Source organism: Ptiloglossa arizonensis, chromosome 1 (assembly GCF_051014685.1).
Source record: "Ptiloglossa arizonensis isolate GNS036 chromosome 1, iyPtiAriz1_principal, whole genome shotgun sequence".
NCBI classification, from domain to species: domain Eukaryota; kingdom Metazoa; phylum Arthropoda; class Insecta; order Hymenoptera; family Colletidae; genus Ptiloglossa; species Ptiloglossa arizonensis.
In genome coordinates this window covers 7309951-7315538 of record NC_135048.1, presented here as the reverse complement: position 1 = coordinate 7315538, position 5588 = coordinate 7309951, and the positions used below count along the sequence as shown (strand labels likewise).

The window sequence follows — 5588 nt, the reverse complement described above, 5'->3', positions numbered from 1 at the left end:
TATAACGAACAACAATTTGACAATGTCTATGGTAAGCCGATTTGAACGTATCTATCAAAAGGGTGATTGTATCCGTTCGAACGGTAGAGGGTAACTAACTTTTTAATTTCGTGTACGGAATAAGGGAAAATCGTTGGGAATGGGAAATTACAGAAACTGAACGCATCTGGCGTTTCGAATATTTCACGGGTGTCGGTTCATGACACGGTGTGCGCCGAAATGAAGGACTCGCGCGTCATTTTCGACGAAATATTACAAGATATTTCAATGCACAGTTTTTCCTAACTATATCTAAAATTTTGTTTCGTTTTCTGTCACTTTGTACAGTGACAATATCAACCAATAAGGTTCTATCGAAGTGCGATTATTGCTAGTTGAAAACTGTAAGATTCTTCGGTTTGCCATCACCTTTGTGAATTTGTTTACAAATTTGAAAATGATTGGCGCGAGAAAACGTGTCGAAGCATCTATTAAAATGAATACAGATTGTATCAAACACGGAGAGGTAAGTATAATAATACAGAGAGGTAAGTATAATAATACTTCACTGTTGAAAATGTTTAAAAATTTCGAAATCAATGATATTTGGACCCATGTTTACTAAGTATTTCTCATTTGTTTTGGTAAGTACTACATGTTTCTAAAGTTTGTTCCCAACTTTCGGAGACACCTTGTTTGCACATCATACTATAAACACTTTAGTCTTCGAACAAACAGATAAGACTAAGGTTAAAGTGTCCTTATTGCAACTACTTAAAAGAAGTATTACCGGGAAAACATTTGGATTAGTTTTTGCTAAAATTGCGATAAGGAACCAAAGGATTCGAGCGAGGTTGTAGGCGTTTTTGGACACGTGCAACGTTTAAGGCTTGAAACAACTCTCGTATTGTCGACTTCGTATGGATATAGGGAATTCTGTTAGGCTACGAGAAGGAAACAATGGGAGAATACTACTTCTATTTACTGATTCGTTAACATAAATAATAACACACTACTTGTCACACACGTGCACACTTTCTTTCTCTCGATCTCCCAACTGCCTAATCATACCACTCGCTCGATCTCACTTATCCCATATACACTACTGCTAATTTAAATCTACAATCTAACCGATACCTAACCTTACAGTTACTCATCCTCCCATACAAACATTCACATCCTCGCTTAACCTCATATATCCCACATACACTACTGCCAACTTAAGTCTATAACCTAACCGATACCTAATCTTATAGTTATTTACCCTCCAATACAAACATTCACATCCTCGCTTAACCTCACATATCCCACATACACTATTGCCATCTTAAATCTACAATCTAATTGATACTTAACCTTATAGTTACTCATCCTCTCGTTCACATTCTCGCTCAACCTCATATATTCCATATACACTATTGCCAACTTAACTCTATAACCTAACCGATACCTAATCTTATAGTTATTTACCCTCCCATACAAACATTCACATCCTCGCTCAACCTCACATAACCCACATACACTATTGCCAACTTAAATCTATAATCTAATCGATACCTAACCTTACAGTTACTTATACTTCCATACAAACATTCACATCCTCCCTCAACCTCACATATCCCACATACACTACTGCCAACTTAACTCTATAACCTAACTGATACCTAATCTTATAGTTATTTACCCTCCCATACAAACATTCACATCCTCGCTCAACCTCACATAACCCACATACACTATTGCCAACTTAAATCTACAATCTAATCGATACCTAACCTTACAGTTACTTATACTTCCATACAAACATTTACATCCTCGCTCAACCTCACATAACCCACATATACTATTGCCAACTTAAATCTACAATCTAATCCATACCTAACCTTACAGTTGCTCATCCTCCCATACAAACATTCACATCCTCCCTCAACCTCACATATCCCACATACACTACTGCCAACTTAACTCTATAACCTAACTGATACCTAATCTTATAGTTATTTACCCTCCCATACAAACATTCACATCCTCGCTTAACCTCACATAACCCACATACACTATTGCCAACTTAAATCTACAATCTAATCGATACCTAATCTCACAGTTACTTATACTTCCATACAAACATTTACATCCTCGCTCAACCTCACATAACCCACATATACTATTGCCAACTTAAATCTACAATCTAATCCATACCTAACCTTACAGTTGCTCATCCTCCCATACAAACATTCACATCCTCCCTCAACCTCACATATCCCACATACACTACTGCCAACTTAACTCTATAACCTAACTGATACCTAATCTTATAGTTATTTACCCTCCCATACAAACATTCACATCCTCGCTTAACCTCACATATCCCACATACACTATTGCCATCTTAAATCTACAATCTAATTGATACTTAACCTTATAGTTACTCATCCTCTCATTCACATTCTCGCTCAACCTCATATATTCCATATACACTATTGCCAACTTAACTCTATAACCTAACCGATACCTAACCTTATAGTTATTCATCCTCCCATACAAACATTCACATCCTCGCTTAACCTCACATATCTCACATACACAATTGCCAATTTAAATCTACAATCTAATCGATACCTAACCTTACAGTTACTTATCCTTCCATACAAACATTCACATCCTCGCTCAACCTCACATAACCCACATACACTACTGCCAACTTAAATCTTCAATCTAATCGATACCTAACCTTACAGTTACTTATACTTCCATACAAACATTCACATCCTCCCTCAACCTCACATATCCCACATACACTACTGCCAACTTAACTCTATAACCTAACTGATACCTAATCTTATAGTTATTTACCCTCCCATACAAACATTCACATCCTCGCTCAACCTCACATAACCCACATACACTATTGCCAACTTAAATCTACAATCTAATCGATACCTAACCTTACAGTTACTTATACTTCCATACAAACATTTACATCCTCGCTCAACCTCACATAACCCACATATACTATTGCCAACTTAAATCTACAATCTAATCCATACCTAACCTTACAGTTGCTCATCCTCCCATACAAACATTCACATCCTCCCTCAACCTCACATATCCCACATACACTACTGCCAACTTAACTCTATAACCTAACTGATACCTAATCTTATAGTTATTTACCCTCCCATACAAACATTCACATCCTCGCTTAACCTCACATAACCCACATACACTATTGCCAACTTAAATCTGAAAGCTAACCGATACCTAACCTTACAGTTACTCATCCTTGCATTCAAACATTCACACTCTCGCCCATGATACATTCAACGAAAACAACCTCGCGAATGAAAGAGAGTGCGATTAGAAAGAATGAATATTTCATTTACTTCTCCTGAATCCAGTTCCAATATCGGTGAGATCGGTTTCGAAGAACGCGCGTACGCGAAGTCTCCCGAACGGGAACATCCAAAGTTCCGCACCTGTCCGCGAATAAAAATCACCGGATCGTTCCAGGGTCCAGGGTATCCGTGACCCCGGGAAAATACGATCGTCGAGCACCAAGAACAAGCTCTCGCCCTGCGGGACGAGCTTTCACCGTGCGAAATCCGGCATAGCGCATTTTAAGCAGCGTGTTCAATCTCTCTCGCGGCGAAATCCACGATCGGGGCGGGTAGGAGAGGATGATCAAATTCTCCGACAAATGGGGCGTCCAGGATTGGCCGATTCGTCGGGACGAACGCGCCTCGGGCCCGATAACATCGAACGACGCTTAATATCGTTTCCAGGGCGAAAGACAAAAGCGGCACCTGCCCCTTCCCACGGTCGTGCTCTGCGCGCATCTCCTACGGACGAAGGACGAGCGAAGGAACGTGGGTGGAGTAAAGTGGCGCGATCGGTCCTCCTAATTCAATCCCGTGGGATATCGGCAGCCCTTCGACGCGCTACCGGTGGCGAGGCGTGAATCAGCACGACCGTGAATTATCCAGCTCGTTTATCGAGGAAATTGTAACCCAGGAAAGACACGTCGGACGTGTCCCATTGTCTGACGACGGCCTCTTACGTCCACGGTTGCGTAACGCGGCTTGTTTGGATTCGAGGGAAGACCGTGCAAGGATATTACCGTTTGTTGAGGCGTGCATACGGTCCGCGAGTTCCTCGCTGTAATAAACTATGGGATTAGCACACGTAGCGAATCCCCGTACGGTACCACCGATCGAATCACGGTATTCAATCTGCTAAATTAGTCATTACGGTCGACGGTGACCGTAACCTGGCCTTTTTGGACAGAATACGAAACACGAGCGAGGCGATCCAGGACTGTTTCACGAGTTTTCAATTTTAGCGGTATCGCTTCCAGGAATTTCTGGTCGAACTTGGGAATGAACATTTCTATTCCGTTTTTCCCCTTTCTTCGATGCACAATTAACCCTATCGCTCACAATCACGTACATTTCCTCGACTCACCGATTAACCCATAGAAATGTACACCGAGTCCATGTAAGCAGCGAATATATGCGAAAAGTATTATTATTCAATCAACATTCATTCTACATTCTACATTCATTCAACACACATTCTGTCTACATTCAACATTCAGTCTTGAATATTTAGTTTTCAACATTCAGTCTTCAATATTCAGTTTTCAACATTCAGTCTTCAATATTCAGTTTTCAGTATTCAGTTTTCAGCATTGAGTCTTCCACAGTAAGTCTTTAACATTAAGTCTTCAACATACACTTTCCATTATTCAGTTTTCAGTTGTCAATTTTCAGTATTCAGTCTTCAACATTCAGTATTACAGGTTCAGTCTTTAACATTTAGTCTTTAACATTTAGTCTTACAGGTTCAGTCTTCAACATTCAGTCTTACAGGTTCAGTCTTCAACATTCAGTCTTATAGGTTCAGTCTTCAACATTTAGTCTTACACGTTCAGTCTTGAACATTACGTTTTCAAAATTATTAGTAAGATTAGATCTTACACATTCAGTCTTCAACATTAAGTCTTAAACACTCAGTCTCGAACAATAAGTCTTCAAGATTGAGTCTTCAACACTCAGTTTTGAATATTCACTCTTAAACGTTCAGTCTGCAACATTAAATCTTTAACATCCAGTCTTCAACTAATGTTGACGCGTTCTTGTTCTATACAAAAAGTTTACAGAAATGAATGTTAGCAGAATGTGTCTTAAACACGAAATGTTGAAAACTTAATCTTCTATACAAAAAGTTTACAGAAATGAATGTTAGCAGAATGTGTCTTAAACACGAAATGTTGAAAATTAAGTCTTCAACATTTCGTGTTTAAGACACATTAAGATTAATTCTTCAACATTTCGTGTTTAAGGCACATTAAGATTAAGTCTTCAACATTTCGTGTTTAAGACACATTCTGCTAACATTCATTTTTGTAAACTTTTTGTATACAACAAAAACGAGTCCATTTCGACAGTCAAGCGTGACCAATTACACACATGCGAACAATCTAATTTATCGTTTATAAAATTCCAACGTTTCCGATAACATTAATTTGTTCTTCGGGAAACAAAGTCGACGAGATGATCCAATTTTAAATTTCTCGTCGACTATGAGTCAACACTGTTCGTTCGGCTCAA

The 5588-nt window shown here is 39.0% G+C and overlaps 1 non-coding gene across 1 annotated transcript; it reads left to right on the top strand.

Annotated features, from left to right (window-relative positions):
• The first annotated feature begins 315 nt into the window (after positions 1-315).
• LOC143154723 (U4 spliceosomal RNA) lies at positions 316-439 on the top strand. The gene has a single exon (XR_012994248.1). It is a non-coding gene; the product is annotated as a U4 spliceosomal RNA (small nuclear RNA).
• The last annotated feature ends 5149 nt before the right edge of the window (positions 440-5588 follow it).